This window comes from Bicyclus anynana, chromosome 14 (assembly GCF_947172395.1).
Source record: "Bicyclus anynana chromosome 14, ilBicAnyn1.1, whole genome shotgun sequence".
NCBI lineage: Eukaryota > Metazoa > Arthropoda > Insecta > Lepidoptera > Nymphalidae > Bicyclus > Bicyclus anynana.
Genome location: NC_069096.1, coordinates 8200727 through 8219037, shown reverse-complemented (window position 1 = coordinate 8219037; position 18311 = coordinate 8200727).

Genomic DNA, 18311 nt, shown 5'->3' with positions numbered 1-18311 from the left:
GATAGCGCAAATTTTTACACAAGATCCGTCGATCGGTTTCACATGGAAACTATGTCGATTAAGATCGATTTATTCAATCACTTTGGCCATAAAATGGAGGTCGACGACCCGTGTCTATATACGACTCAACAGTCGACACCCGTAACAGAAGAAAGAAAACTGCCTTGAGGCTCACCGCCTGAGGACAGACGGTCAGAAATGATTTCTCTGTGACTACAGTTGCATAACGCTATTTTTCAATTAAGTTTGTAATGAACATAGCGGTGATAAAATATCAACTCGCCACGCCTTTGTTGGGACATAGAACTTTCCCGGTACATCATCACATAATGTCTTTTAACGAGATAATTCTATTACCGGAGTGGTCGTGTCAGCATTCAAATTAGCGAAGCGTGACCGTTGTCGTACAATCGACAATAGCCGACCCAGGTCCTAGTTCATACACTTTCACCAAAGACTTGTAACGAGCTAATCAGCTATTTGTAACACTACCCGTTTGCTGTGGAAATTTCAAGAGAATTTCATTTGCATGCATATTGTAGTATTGTTGAATACAAGATTAAAATGTCCAAACTAAATTACTTAACATAAAGATTTTATCTGTACAAATAAATTAAATCTTTATTGCAACACATTGACAATGTAGGTATATAGGTAATGTCTATCTACCCACGTTACAGTGACGAATTTAATACGGTACAAATAAGTTGTAAAATAGTCATACCTATTGCGTGAACTTCTAAAGCGATGACACCAAAAACTAAAAGATAATGCATTATCTATCCGCTTAAATATCGTCACAGGATATATTTTTTTATGGCAAAGAGATATAAATAGTTATAGCTACACCCCAACACGCTACTCTAAAAACAGAAAAGCAAGAAACCCCGAATATTTAAAAATAATGCTTTCTAGTCTCCTACCGTGTGCGTCCAACAGTGCGTGTAGCCAGTGATGACCTATGGTTCCGAAACTTGGTCGCTAACTATGGGCCTCATAAAATACATACAGACATAGCTCAACGAGTTGCGTAGTTAAAGTGGCAATGGGCAAGGCACATAGTTCATAGTTGGGGTCCCAAAGTGCTGGAATGGCGACCCCGCACAAGAAAGCGCAGTGTTGGTCGACCCCCCACCAGGTGGACTGACGATATCAAGCGAGTCTGAGGGATTCCCCGGATGCAGGTGGCTCAGTATCGTGATGTTTGGAAGGCCTATGTCCTACAGTGGACGTCCATCGGTTGTTATGATGATGATGATGATGATAATGATGAGTCTCCTACCAGTATAGTAATTAATAGTGTATAGGTAAACACATTTCAATCAGAACAGTGAACTCTATACCTAGTTTGTCACTTGCAACGGTGAATCCTCAGCGTCCAATGGGAATTGGGTGAATCGCACAAATTCTATTCCCATTTCCAATTACGTGTGGAAAATAAACTATGTAACGCCAACGTAACGTGGCATTCTTTCGTGTTTGCCGCCAATGTGATTCGTATGCCTAGAGGGTGCCCCGTTAACCTTGTTATCTTGTGCATGTACGGTACACTCAGCTAAGTATTGTGCTGCATATAAACAAACTGTACCATTTTTTTTTATTCTTTACAAGTTAGCCCTTGACTACAATCTCACCTGATGGTGATGATGCAGTCTAAGATGGAAGCGGGCTAACTTGTTAGGAGGAGGTTGAAAATCCTCACCCCTTTCGGTTTCTACACGGCATCGTACCGGAACGCTAAATCGCTTGGCGGTACGTCTTTGCCGGTAGGGTGGTAACTAGCCACGGCTGAAGCCTCCCACCAGTCAGACCTGGACCAATTAAGAAAATCTCAATTTTCCCAGCAGGCTATCGAACCCAGGGCCTCCGTTTTGTAAATCCACCGCGCATGCCACTGCGCCACGGAGGCCGTCGAAAACCATTTATCAGGGAAAAGACTTTAAAACGAAATTGTTTTTTTTAAACCGGCAACATTGCAGCATGGTGCGTCTGATTTTCGTATCCCTTGTTCTACAAGAAGAGTGACCTGACCATGTAGGGAACAGTTAAAATATGCTGATAATGATGATAATGCCTCCCTTTAGGGTACCCGACATTTTGATAACCTACTACAAAAGCAAACCCCCATCAGTATAAGCAGTGTTCTAAGGATTACCTATTTTTATTTGTCCGTCTATGTATCTGTCTAAAAGTGTACTTGAGATATTATAAGTAAATCGTAAATCTCAGAAGTTAAAAATATCTTTGGATGCAAGCTAGACAATACGCTAAATCATGTGGCGATAAAATGGCACTTTTTTTTATAATGGGATTTCCCCATTCACGAAACCCTCACGAAAGTTGAACTTTTACAGACCATATGGTTACACAATGGCAGTTATATCTAGGCGAAGTTACAAGTAATAAATTCTCAAAACGAGCCCTCCAACTTCATTTACGCCGACATCTATAGGTAAGTTTGATTGCTTGTCATCAAAAAAGTCATCATAATTTGAAGTATGAAGAGGTTGAATTTTTGCTGCTGACTGTGCCCAGACAGTTATCCATGACTTATAATATGCAATCGGACAAAGCATCTTATCTTGCACGTTGTCAGCCTGTTTTGGGATGTTGCCAAACCTACTGAAATAAACAGAGTTGTTTACAATATTACCGTTCTCACCGTTATAGCTGGTACTCCTACCTTCTCACTATGAATATAAGAGTAACATAATATGCACCTGACCATGTTTAATTATTTTAGTTTGCTGTAAAATATTAGCTATATGTTTTTATTCAAAATACGCTCACGCTTCTACTTCGATTACAATAATTTCTGCTGGAAATCCATTATGATAATCTGAATACCTGATTAAACTCTTAGATTAAACTATATAAAATAACTAGGAATAAAATTAACGTTCTTTAATAGGAATATATAATATAATATAAATCTCGCAAGGACCAAAACCTAAAACTAAAAAAGCGATTAATTAACTTCCCATCCAATTGCATTGACATTGTACATACTAAACCTTTGCAGGTAGTATGATGGGAGAAGGATGAAAATTCACACACCTTTCGGTTTCTACACGACATCGTACCGGAACGCTAAATCGCTTGGAGGTATGTCTTTGCCGGTAGGGTGGTATCTTAGCGACGGCCGAAGCTATTAAGAAAATCTCAATCGGTCCAGCCGGGGATCGAACCCAGGACCTCCGTTTTGTAAATCCACCGCGCATACCACTGCGCCACGGAGGTCGTCAAAACGTTGAAGAGGAAAACGAAACGATATTCCAAAAAGAAAGCTCATTAAAAACCATTTAATTTAACGCAGCATTTTCAAAAACGGTTTTAAAAGGGCGAAATAAATACGCATTTAAAGAGAACATTGTTATCGTTAATCTATTAATCAAAAATTTTTGCATTTTTATAAGATTTGCGTGTATTTCAAGATTTTCAGCACCAATGACGCGCGTCGTTTTGACGGCCTCCGTGCCGCAGGCGCTGGGTTCGATCCCCGGCTGGGCTGATTGAGGTTTTCTTAATTTGTCCAGGTCTGGCTGGTGGGAGGCTTCGGCCGTAGCTAGTTACCACCCTACCGACAAAGAAGTACCGCCAAGCGATTTAGCGTTCCGGTACGATATCGTGTAGAAACCGAAAGGAGTGTGGATTTTCATCCTCCTCCTAACAAGTTAGCCCGCTTCCATCTTAGACTGCATCATCACTTACCATCAGGTGAGATTGTAGTCAAGGGCTAACTTGTACAAAATAAAAAAAAAAAAGTAGGAAGATGTAGTGGATGAAGAGGTGGGTATATCAATCACACTGCGGAATAAACAGTTGTGGTAAATTAAACGGACGGCCGATTGTGTCTGCGTGTTTATTATATCACGGCACAATGATTCGTTTAATAACATGAAATCAGTTCCAACCACAACATTTCTCGATCTCGATGCGATCGCGGTCCCGATGCGAAAACGGAATGCAAAACTTCGTTCTTTGTTATTGTGAGAATTCGTGCGTTTATTGCCGATCGGGTAGAGCTGTGAGCATGATCTACATCGTTCTAGCTACATACCTACTAATACGACTCCAACTTAGTTGATTTACTTAACTATATACAACTATATACTAACTTATTTGATAAAACGCCATTAGAGCATTATGGAGGTGAAACGGCACGACCGCACGAGTAACTTTTGTAGGTATCTTGACGTCTATGACTAATTTCCTTAACTATGTATTTTGCTTTATTGTCTAAAATATTAAGACTATCTAAATTAAGGTTTTGGGGTTTCAAATCACCACGATACTTTAACGCCATTCAAACATAGTTAGGAATACAAAAATGTAGAAAAAATAGAAAACAAAATGTTAAGAAAAGCTTACAATAGGTACAGACTCATTCGTTCAATTTATCGGTTTCGTTTGAACAATAGTCGTCACCATTGCGTATGTTGCATACAAAATTACACGCACTCCAAACATTTGACAAGTTCATGTCAGAACGCCTCTGCCGTTACTGAAGCACGAAGTCCTAAAACAGTTAAACAGTTTGTTCCAACGACTGTAGGCTCAGTGTCTATGTGCCTAACTGTAAAACCTTAGAGAAACAATGAAGATGTTAAAGTCGCTAAACAGTAAAATGAGTCAGTAGGGTTGTCGTGTTTGAAAGGAACAAATATTCAGGAACTAGACGTTCATAACCTTGAAAGTTTCTTCATTGTCATCGTGGTAATCACACTTATCGAACCTCTTGGGGGCAAATGTGATACGCCTCATGATCACATGCTTAGAGATTTTCTTTAATTATTTTCTGAGCCAGTTTATATAGCGGCCGACTACAGGACTCCCTCTTTAGCGTTTAGTCAAACACTTAGACTTTGTAACGATGACTATCAGATGTGATATGTGTGTGATGATAATGACCAAAACAGACATCTAAAACCGCTCTCTGAGGCACGAGGGTGTAAGACCAACAACTTCCCAACTCTGGGCTAAGAAATTTATCTGAGAATTTCTTGGAAGAACAGTTACAACAACCCAAGTTCGCATAACGATCATGATCACTGTGAATGATGATGACATTATTGGAAGGATTACTTGCAGTGGTTTATCCTAGCACGTTGCTGGCGGCCCTTTAGGAGATCATTTAGATTTAAACACTGCTAAAGCCTGGTGGCTTGCGGTTGGTTATCCAGCCATGTTATAGGTTATATGTTGCCATCAGGTTATTGGTGGTCATCTTTTGAATGCTAATAGTGTTGTTCTCTACCTTATCTCTTAAAAGTTTACAAAGGTGTAAAACAAACACCTTTTCTACCTTTTGCCTACTGAGTAAATCATATCAGAAGCACTATAATTTGATAATTATATCATTTAAATTCAACTTTTCTGTTTATGTCTTGCGAAATGCAAGACATAAACAGAAAAGTTGTGAACTCAAAATTAATATCTGCAATTCACCTTATTTGAAAAGTTTACCTTGATTTTGCTGTTAAAATAGGTAATCATTTCAATAATTAAAACCCTATTTAAGGGTTTAATTATTAAATTAATATTATATCCAAGGTTTCAGTTATTATCAAACTTGTTTACTTTTTATGGCCATAAATGCAAAAAAAAAATAAAGACGGTCAAAAGACCTATTTGTTCAGGAAAACAGAGAAAAGTGAATACTGCAACCTCGAAAAGCACGATCACAAGCAGTAACACATGGAAAAGCACACTTGTTCGAAATAGGATTTCGTCAGAGCCTCAGAAATTATAAATAAACTGTCAAGTTGATATACAATAGTAACAGTGCAATAAACTACAGATGACAACCCTAAGTACAGCATAGTTACATATATTTCCCTCAATACAGAATGATCGGTCCCAGTGGCCGAGATTCTTAACGATGAAAGCCAATACTTCTATTACTTAGGAAACTAACTGTCTTGTTTGGGCAAATTAGCATTGTATAGAGAATAGAGGTAGACAGGTAGATAAGTACACAATATTTATTAGAAAGTTTATATTTACATATTTTAATATTAGATTAAAGTTAAGTACTTTCATTGTTAAAAAAGAAACTATGACAAGAAACATATTCCTTTTGCATAATATGTCCACATAAGGGAATGTTTTCAAACAACCTTGTAAAATTCTCACACTTGTGGATTATATAACGCACGTAATCTTTAAATTTTATCGTGTGTGCATCCTTCCAAGAGAAATTAATGTGATTAGCGAACACACTCTCCAAGTCCAATGTCTTTAACACATAACACCTGATCTTGCCAGTAACAACATCAACGTTATGTAATACCGGTTTTTTCCCAAGCGAATAACATGCGATAACGATTGTAAAACAAAAAATATTTTAAATAAGTATACAGTCGAGTACGCCTTTCTTTAATGTTTCTTTTAACCATTGTTCAGACGTAGATTGCAATTGCGACTTTATTGGTATAAAAAGTGGTGTATGTTTCAATGTAACAGTTTACACCGCCTCGATTGTATGTCCATTCACAAGCACTTCCAAGTATACGTGAGGCTGTCTACGTTACATTTAATTAATTATAGCCGGATATGTTTGGGTATCGCTGACGTCGCAATGAAAATCAGGTGCCGCAAGTTATGCCGGCGTAAGAAGATCTTACGTCAATTACGCACCTGCATGTTTCATTCAAGAAAGTTGATTCATATTCAACACGTCTTGCTTTTTAGTTTTTAGTGTTGGATGGGTAATGTGTAACTACTAAACTTATAACAGGTTTGGTTAGATCCAGTTCATATTTCGTAATTTCTACTTTCATTCTTTTGTAATCTTAGAGGAAAATATCATTTGAATCGGTCTAACTGTTACGATAAAGTACCTACCAAATGTAAAGAACAAATTGGGCAACGGTGACCTCTACCTCAACTGAATTTGTTGTTGAATTCCAGTCACTGTTATTTTCCTTCTTGGCTTTCACAACTTCAGTACCACTACCTGAGCAGCAGGGCTATTCTGTAACGATGTTCTTACAACTCGACAGTGTGAGCCTCGAATTCCTAAATATCTTAAGATAGAGGCGAATTCGCAACTCACACTGTCAAATTACAAAAACATCGTCACAGAATAGCATATAACGTGTTTTTGAGAAGTGAAAGATACAAACACAATAATTCGGTAGGAGTATAAATCTTAAATCAGATAATTGTGTACGAATAGGACAAGAGTAATTAGTTGCATTTCTAACCAGTAGTAGCAAAATCTTTTATCCCTTATTTTTTTCTGAAAGTAGTCTTAAATTGATAAGCAGTGCACCAGAAAGGTCGTCAGATATTGTGTAAGTCATCATCAAGGCATTGAACTTGCGCATTTCGACCGTGTGATTATCAGAACCAGAATACTTTCACTCAGGGCTGGTTACCGCGTGGATGGGTTTGACTACGAAAATTATAATAATTAAGAATATTGTATTGACGATGAGTCAGCTGTAGATGGTGGATAAGACCGGTGTCATCGCGCTTGTTCGACCATTGTAACTCGTGGACTTTCAATCGTTTCGCCTTTTGTGGCCGAAGAAAGCGGAGGTTTAATTTTCTTTTGTGTCTAATGAGATGGATTACACTAGCACGACTTGGTCTTAAGTCTGACCATTTAGATATTTCCCAGAAACTTCCGCATACCGATACTATTTAAACATTTTATCTGCAACACAATAATATAAAGGTTGCTACAATTCTTCTATATGCACTTTAAGAAATTGAATAATCACGTGTGGCATACGGTAAAGGAAAAACATCGTGAGGAAACCTGAATTTTAATTCTCTTTTAGTGTGGAGTCTGCCAATCCACATTTGGCGTACTATTAGCCTAACCCCTCTCAATCTGAGAAAAGACTCGTGCTTAACAGTGAGCCGAATATGGGCTGTTAATGATGATAGGTCGCTTACTGTGGACCTCATTAAAAGGTCAGAATTCGGAAGGTGATGAAGCGAGTTTTACGCTAAGATCATCCCTGCTCGATCGAATCACGGAGAATATAATTATTGCAGGTGAAGTAACAACAATCAGACCGTAATACCTACTAGTTACCTACTAGTACAACAAGTTATTCTGCTAATATAAAGTTAAAAGCCATAACATTTTCCGATAAATCAAATCATTGTTCAAAAGTTAATATTATTTATTATGAGCGGAATATTATTTATTTAGCCAAATTAAATTATATTATAACTAAGAATTAACAGAATATTAAATTTAAATTTAAAATAAATTATATAGTACTCACTGAATAAAATATAGTTTATAATTCTAGGAAGTTTCTAAGCGGTCGATGTATAAGCATTATATTTGTTGCTATTTCTGAAACGGATAAATAAGATAGTTTTTCGTTACATAATGATTGTGTATTGAAGTTAGTGATACGGTATTTTAGAAATCGATTTCTTTTCGACAGAAAAAAGTTACTAATTAGCTTCAATATCTGTACGTACATCGAATTACATAATACTGTAAATGCAAATTTAATTATAAAATCAAGGAACAAGTGTAATTAAAAACAGATATCGGCTAATCTGGTTACTAACATGGAGATATCTACACTATTCGAAATTGATTAACAGAAGATGTAATCTTTACTTACTTAGGTGACTTAGGTAGACGCAATGTATGACTCAAACCTATATAATATATTCCATCATACTAAATTATTAATGTGCAATTTACTGATAATATAAAAAATCTAGAATAAAATCAATCTAAGCTTGTTGAGATTACCCGTAAGTACTTATATCTTATATTGGCTCAGTATAAGATATAAGTACTGCAATGAACGTCCATCGGCTGATATGATGATGATGATGACTTACATCTACCTCTCAAGTGACGATAGGGATTCATAGATTAAGAAGGCTCTAAAACTGTAGTATGCAACCTAATGCCATCGTCTACCAGTATTAGTACATAGGCCATAGAACGTGGAAATCAAGCAATGGAAAATAATTTCAAATCAACAACACCCATGCATGGTTATTGGTTTCATTTTATAACTACGCAGTCATTATATCTGCTTGCGAGTGAAATGAGAACATCATAAATAATATTAATAAAAATAATAAACAGGTACTTACCTAGTTACGATAATGGTTCTAATGCGTAATATTACTAAACTGTTTTATAAGCATTATGAGAAAATTACCGTTCAAATTATTATATTGACCCGTTACGTAACGAGCCGCCTACGACAACGTAAAAGACCTTTGCCGTCCATAAATAATGGTTAATAGCCAACCAATTATGAATAATGCTATGTTGTCGGCGAGTTAACTAAGAAAATAAAATTTCAAACAGAATCAGTCACAGGCTTACATAACAAGAAGCCCATAGGCTATATTGTGTTTTGTGAGAAAGATCGAGAGATAGGATTAAGCATAGATGAAAGAAGAAAGATGTTGCATATTTTTAGAATGCTTTTTTGTTTTGTTTATTAAAAAAGTCTTCAATTAGGTACTTTATATGAATGATGCGATCTTTTGGAGTCTGAATTCCAAATCGACCAACAACATACGAGTACCTAAAGAATAAACAGACACAAGATAATTTAATAAGAAATTTATTTCTCTCTTATCAGCGCATTGACGCTCTGTATCGTACTAAAACGCTAATCAGCGACGATAATCCTGCAAGTATGATAACCTCTTCAAGTATTATATTCCTTGGTGGTCCATATACTGTCCCCTGCTATCTACCTTGTACTCGTGTGGTCTGCACTGTCCCCTGCGTTCTGCCTTCTAGAAGAGGAACTAAGCTAACGTATACCAAAATACAATGAAATCTTTAAAATCGTAAAGTAAAGTAGTTCGCGGCGGGTTTAGGATAATAATGTTATTTATGCCACTAATGTGATTGTAGCACGAGTAATTGTTGTGCAATGAGGCGAAGCAGAGTCCATACATTTATTAAAAAAAAAATGTCATCCGGTGCCAACTGACAACCACTCGTGATTATCATAGAGTAGATGACATTGCTCAGTTGATATTGTGATTTTTGTTAACAATGGGCATCACAGAATACGAAACATGTTATTGATTTCATGTTAATTTTTTTTTTTTTGCTTTTATAATATGATCATTATCAATATTCCCATTCCCCTCCAACTAGTCGGGAAAGACTAGGAGTGGGTACGACAATAGACCAACAGGGCGGGGATCGAACCACCACAAATAATTATATTAGGGTAGCTAACATATGTCAAAAATAGTTATTTAGCCGGCTTGTAATGCGTTCATATGAAACTGAGACAGTAGAGTAAGAATATATCTCGCAATTGTCATTATTGCCTAATTTGGGCTCGATACATTGGTTGTGTTACATTATTAATAGTGTTATAATCACGTAGCTTACGAGTATGACTCAATAGTCAATTTCTTTAACCAGGACTTTCGCTCTGTCAAACTTAATGAAATAATTACACATTGTCAGGAGGTGGTCACAAGTTACAAAAATACTTGTACACATCTATGCACGTACTTTAAGTTGTATATAGTTAATAGGTTACAGATATATCAATTTACCAACTGATTTTTAGGGTTCCGTAGTAGAACCCTTGATAGTTTCACCATGTTGTCTGTCCGTCTATCTGCGGTTTAGCGCAGAGGCTTACTACTACAAAGTTGTAATTTAGCATGAGAATGGACATTTAAAATGTGAACAAAGTCGTAACATAAAAACTTGAAAAATATATAGTCAATTATAACTTAGGGTCTGTTAAAACTTTTGAAAATGCCGAAATGTATATTAATTACATCTATAAAGAGGAAAAAAGAAACTTGAAAAAAAAATATTTTTGAGGTTCCTTCTCTACATGCAAAGTGAGGATGATGAGTTTTTGTCGTCTATCCCGTGGTGACGTGTGTCGTTTTCGGTTTTTTGTGCAAAAACTTAAAATTGCTAATGCTTTAATCTACGGAACCTAACATGTGCGTGGCCGAATACGCACTCGGCCGGTTTTTTAATATTTCGTAAACTAAATCGATTAGTTTGTGAAACTCCAAAGGTAGGTACGTAGTGGTTTCTAGTTCACACTGTAACTTGAACTGTGCTACCTTCAGTGGTATGTAAAAAAACAATATTGCTTAATCATAATAGGTATGATTTAAAAAATCTTAGATGAATATAGAAATACAGTTCTAAAACCTTTATTTCTCTGGATACCAATTCATAAAGGTATCCAGAGTCACAAATAAAAAAAGCAATGGGCACTCAGGAAATGCCGACAGAAGTGACAACTTGAACATTAACGTTGTGCAATTTTGAATATTTTGGAATGGTTAGACTCTAATTTCTAATACTAATTACTAATTAATTACATTATTACACAAAAATATTACATTATTTTCAATAATAATATAATAAAGAGGAAAGATTTCTCTGTTTGTTTGTTTGTCTGCATTGAATAGGCTCTAAAACTACTGAACCGATTTGAAAAATTCTTTCACTGTTGACAAGCTACACTATCCTTGAGTGCTGTAGGGTATATTTTATCCCCGTATTCCTACGGGAACAGGGACCACGCGGCTTAAAAAATTTAGCACTTCAGAACTTTACAATTATTTTACATTAAAAAGTTCATCTTTTTCCTTATTATTATAGAAAAATCAACTTTCTTCCATAATTTCAACGACTCTTATATCACCACCATCATCATTAGCAGCATCATCATCGCCAATCTCTAAACAATAGGTTTATGGCAGCTGAAGTAAGAAACGAACAAATATAATCAGTTCGATTCAATGGCGACTTCGTTGTTAATCCTATAATCATAAAGTTCGAATTCGAATAAGTCGTGTTACTGGCGAAAAGTTCGTTGACGAGTATAAAATAGTAGAATACGGATCAGGGTCATGTGACCCTGACGCAAGTTTAACATTTTTTTACCCATCCCGAAAAAGTGCACTGTGCACCGCTAATAAAGTTTTCCTTTTAAAAAGAACATCATCCTCATCATCATTATCACCCCATATTCGGCTCACTGCCGAGCTCGAGTCTCCTTTCAGAATGAGAGGGGTTATGCCAATAGTTCACCGCGGTGACCTAATGGGGATTTTCAGACTTCACACACGCAGAGAATTAAGAAAATTCTTTGGTATGCAGGTTTCGTCACGATGTTCCTTCACTGTTTGAGACACGTGATATTTAATTTCTTAAAATGCACACAACTGAAAAGTTGGAGGTGTATTTAAAATTAAAATTAATTAAAAAAACCCGAGTTAAACTTCAGCGATCATTTAACTTTGGTAGTGAAGGAAACCGCCTCACTGAATTATGTGGAATATTGTATTATCAGAACGTAATAGACGTTATCATTGGTTATATTGTGATTTATTGTCCTGCTTCAGTTGAATCGACTTAATTGCTTCCTGCAAAAAACATAACACACGATAAATATGTACTCCAATTATATACAAAATAATGGTCAAGAATGAAGAAAAAACATTGTTTTTACAATTTAAGCGCTATATTAAAGCTACAATAACTGGTAAGCAAAGTTAATCAACACGTCATTACCATTGCATCTTTACTTAATGAAAGGCAATTAGTAACTTTATCAAGTGAGCTTAATTAGTAAATAGCATTACATGGATCGTGTATCATTAAGTCACTTTTCCTATTCCGTTTAATCACAAACCTATTTCTTGTACGCTTCTTTTTCCTTTTCAGATTCTGAAGGACGAAATCTTAGTTTTAAAACCGCTAGTTTTAAAGGTACTTAAAAGAAGTATTTTATGAATATGATAAAAAGGAAGAAAGAAAGAAAGTTTGTTTATTTGACACACACACACACGCGTATACAATATACAGAAGAAACTAAAAAAATAAATAAAAGTGGCACCAAAATGGTCACCACTCAGCTTGTACTCCGCTAGTGGTAGATCCGCCAGCGCAGCGCTGATCTTCCGTAGAGCCATGTGATTGGTGATGGTGACCAGGTGATGTGTAGGTTTATATTATAGCTGATTACATCTGTACATTGGTATTTAATACACAAATAGGTACCTAAACGAACTTATTAATGCAACAAAAAATTATGAATAAATAAAGATTTTTTTGTAGCTGACTACCTACCTAATATGAAACCTCTTTGTTGTGATTTCGCTTCTTGACATGGTACATAAACATGGCGGCGCCGAAAAAAAAGATAACGTGGGTTCCAAAATCAAACAGACAAAGTGCGTTGACCTCAGTTGATACCGAGCAGGTCAAATGGGCCGTGGCGTCATGACCAACAACAATGCCTCTTGATACACACCATTCAATTCGCTAATACCCCTTTAATTGGTTGAGTGATTCGAAAAGTATCCGGTACAAATTGTCTGAATGCAGCATCAATTGAATTTGAATTAAGCCACGTTGTAATAAAATGAAAAGGGCTCATGCATTATTGAACATTGCATCATTTATGATATTAAATAATTATCATAATTCTACCTATATAGGTACCTACTCCAAGTAAACGTTATCTTGTTAATTATTAATAACAAAACAATGCAGGTCCAATAGTTGCCCCTAGGCTAAAATGCCAATTGCTCTATTTCTTTAGGTGACTTTTATTACCAACCGCTTTCGTTATGGAATAAACCTGCGATAAGCAGAGCTCATTTTATGAAAGCTGAGAGTTTTTCTCATACTCTTACCTTAAGTAAGTAACCTAATTGTGCCTAATAAAACACTATTACAATCAAACTTTAAGAGACTCTAGCGAAGGGTTGCCACGAAACCAGGGACTAGCGACTGAAGATATGATTAATTATGATATCCCGTAGAAAATAATAAAAAATACGTTTAAAACTTGGACAATAAAGTCACCAGGGTCCAAATCCCATAATTAGCTACCGTATGAGGTAGGAGTATGGGCTGACTTTTTAGCAGTAGTCTAGAGTACCTTGGAAATGCCCTGTATCGAAACTAGTTTGGTGGCCCAAATAAAGGGTAAAAAATTCTTACAAAAGAAACAAAAATACTTGCTTAAAATATAAGTATGACAGTGACTTGGCCTATGCAGGATATAACTTTTAGCCGCACGCTTAACCCGGGATACTAGACATTGCCTTTTTTTTATTTTTGTCACAGCTGAAGTGAAACTATAGGCATATTTTTCTGGGAAGCACAAGATTCAGTTGTACAAATTTTTGCTTTAAGCAAACGCTATACATATGTTATTGATACGGGGCACCTGTAGTCCAGGGTCCCCGTATCATTGATACGGCTGATACGGCTTTTTAGCCTTAATAGACTTAATTAGGTATTTCTGGCTACGTAAGCTCCCATTCTATTAGTCAGTGTACTAGAAGCATCTAAGCGTAAAACTTAGTTTACAATTAATGAGAAAATTAAAAAAAAATATTAAACATTTACTAAGGCATAACGTAGGTATAATAATAAGGCAAGTCCTAAATCTGCACATTGCAATATTATGCAGATTTACATGTAAAATAAAATGTAAAAGTTTATAACCACGCAAGCTTAATAAGAGGACTGTGTGAATTATGTCATAGGTAGCTAATTTTATTATATCCACTAGACCAGAATTTAATTTAAGCTCATGATTAAGGGCCACGTATGGGTTCAAACTAGTCTAGTGCCTGCTCTGTAGTGTCACGTGAGTTTTAGCCGTGTTTTAGAATATAGAAAAACCAAACAACTGTTTAGTTTGCATGACTAGCTATACAATATTATGTTCATGTGTTATTTATTGCTTAAATTTTAATAATAATATTGTCTAATAAGCACTTGGTATTGAGACAGAAGCACTTGGTATTGAGACAGGGAATATGAAACAGGTAGTGAAGGAACGCTTCTTTGGCCGCCTGAAAAAAGTCCTAAAAAGTCTTTTATCAGGCGGTAACAAGGTGCGTGCCTTCAATAGCTGGGTCATGCCCTTACTCATATACACTTTTGGCATTCTAAAGTGGACTCAAACCGAACTGGATTCCCTGGACTGTAAAGTCCGCAAACTGCTGACGTCATACCGGATGCATCACCCCCGTTCATCTGTAATGAGATTGTACATCCCACGCAAGTGTGGAGGACGTGGCTTCTTAAACGCCAAGAACCTCCATAATCGTGAGGTGTGCAATCTCAGAGATCATTTTCTCAAGATGAATGTGAGTATGTTTCAGGATGTCGTTGCAGTGGATAAGGGACTTACCCCGCTATCCCTAGGCAAAGAGAACTGGCGCAAGCCTATAGTAATTAGTAACTCAGATCGTGTGGCAATATGGAAGAGCAAGGAGTTGCATGGACGATTCTACAAGGCCCTTACTGGGCCGGATGTAGATCAAATAACATCTGTATCTTGGTTGCAATTCGGTGACCTCTTTGGGGAAACCGAGGGTTTTGTCTGTGCAATTATGGACGAAGTTATAAAGACGAGAAACTACCGGAAACACATTATGAAAGATGGCACTCTAGACATCTGTCGAGCGTGTCATCGTCCTGGGGAGTCCCTCAGGCATATTGTGTCCGGGTGTTCTCACCTTGCTAACGGCGAATACTTGCACAGACATAATCAAGTAGCCAAGATAATCCACCAACAGCTTGCTCTTCAATATGGCCTTATCGATTTTGAGATGCCTTACTATAGGTACGACCCAGCGTCAGTTCTTGAAAATAGCAGTGCATTGCTCTACTGGGACCGAACGATTATCACTGACAGGTATATTGTAGCCAATAGACCTGATATAGTGCTAGTCGATCGGTCAGTGCGTCGTGCAATAATTGTTGATATTACGGTTCCACATGACGATAATCTGGTTAAAGCCGAAAAGGAAAAAGTATCAAAATACTTGGACCTTGCTCACGAGATTACCGCCATGTGGAATGTTGAGTCAACTATTATTGTTCCGATAGTTGTTTCAGTCAATGGTCTTATAGCGAAAAGCTTCGACCAACACCTTAAGAAGCTTTCGCTTAACTGTTGGATCAAGAGTCGGATACAAAAGGCAGTGATTCTTGAGACGGCGCGTATTGTGAGGAGGTTCCTCACTCTGGAGCCCTGACCACCGGTTGCTTGGGCACTCAAATGTCCCGCAGCGGGAGGGTGAATTTTTTTTTATAAATTTTTAATAATGTTTTGTATTTTACACTTATATTGTTAAAAATTTAAAAAAAAAGAAGTAATAAATAAATGAGAGAGAGTATATTGTCTCATAAATTGAAGTCTCAATAAAAGAGCAGCGACTTAATGCTGCGGTTCCGATCTCATCGTTCGCCGTCTAAAAACCCGGGACGGTGATCATATAAAAACTTAACAAAAAATGTTGGATGCGTTTCCACTGTATCAATTTTAATTTAATTATTGCCTCAAAGTGTATTTTATTAGAAGTAACTGCTCGAAAGAAAAATTTTTATTTGATAATATTATGTTTTATTTTCTGTTGTAGGTGTATTTAATATATCATCCTTATAATATTTTTCTATTGATATATAAGATATATGATAAGATTACCTACGCTGTTGCTCATATAAAATGGAATATTATTTGCTCAGTCGACTTGTACTAAATTATTGATCGATTACATTATAAATAACGCTTAGGATATAGGTTATTAGTCTAAGCTAAGACTTGGACTAATTTAATACTGTACTTACATCATCATCATCATCATTTTCAACCCATATCTGGCTCACTGCTAAGCTCGAGTCTCCTCTCAGAATGAGAGGGGTTAGGTTAGGTTTTAAGAATCTGCGATAGTCAGTTATACTAGTATCTTTCGAAAATTTCCTTTAAAGATCGTATATAAAAAATCACTACCGCGTAATTTCGGTCGCGTAATTTCTGCTGCATTCGGTTTCATACAAAAGTCCAGTTCCTGCCACACGGAGTCGCAAAATGAGTTGAGTTCCGACTTACACGCGAATTTCTGCGACTGACAACTCACAAAATTACGCTCGTTTTGGTTCACCCATAAGGGTCTGGCGACATGAGGCATGATTCCTCATGATATCCCTTAAAATATGTAAAAATATTACCTACATTATTTTAGTTTAGTTTAAGTTTACTAGATACTTCGACAATTGAGGATCTGAACCCTTCCTGCCTGCCTGCCTTCCAAATCCCACTCAGTCTAAACTCCATAAATGGCTACCGTATTGACGCGAGTACGGGCTACAAACTTGAAGCCATCATAAAATGAGGTATGTCGTTCTGATATACTAATAGTCCAGAAATGTTCACAAATCCCGTGTGACGTGTGATATTGGTAAAGCGCTCTACATGGACAACTGTCGGCGGTGAATCGACGGAAGTCGCCGGGAAGACGCGATATTTCGAGCGAGGCACTCCGAGTATGCGTAGCTTACGTACCCACGGGTATAAATAAATAGTTTACATCAAAACATCGGTCTGCATTTATGTCTATTAAGCTATTATATACTACTTCGTACTAAATGTGCGGACTACGATAGCTGAAAGTATTACATGTGTTACAGTTTTTAGATAATGAGGCGAGGTCGAAAGGAAATGTTGAAAGGGTCTTACCCTTAAGGAAAACATTCCAGGACCAAATTCAGGACATTCACACTAAAAGCAAAGTCAAAAGCTACCCTAAGCCGATGACCTTGTATGAGAGGATTGATTGAGAACGGGGGCAAGAGATGAAGAAAGGGAGATGGATATGCAAATGTGTGAAAGTGAAAAGACGTAGTATTTGCCTGACTTAGACCATTGCCTGATGATAGTATTTTAGTGTTCCTGATAGTGTAGGTAACTATACTATCACATTTCATTTGGACCACAATGGACTGTTACCTTAATGGAGTTATTCTAAGTCTAATAGTAATTTTTATTTATGTATAGGAAGTATTTTCGGGGAAAAACATAACGGACGTCCAATATGGCGGATACCGAAAGATGGCGTACTGATAAGTTTTCATCTAACTTTATATTACGGGTATCAAATGAAAGCTTTTGTTGGGAATACGAAGAGTAAAACGAATTCATTTTAATAGCTAAATTATTAATTTTTATACAACGTTTAACGTCTTCAGTTTCTTCTCACGAACTTAGATAACTTAGACGTGAGAGGCATAATATTGCACTATGCACTAAAGCACAATTTGCAAGAGACGCTTTCAAACAAAGATTAGCATTAACAAACATGGAGTTACATACAGACTCAACAAAGATAACACTAGAGATAACTGCGCTACAATTGTAAGCTGTTAGAACTATAAACGTTTAGCAATTGTGCAAAACAAATACAAGTAAGCTCACAGTCCATACTACTTAGCTTAGAGTTATGACTTGGCTTAGCCGAACTATTATTAGCTCAGAAACGATGACAAAGAGACGAAA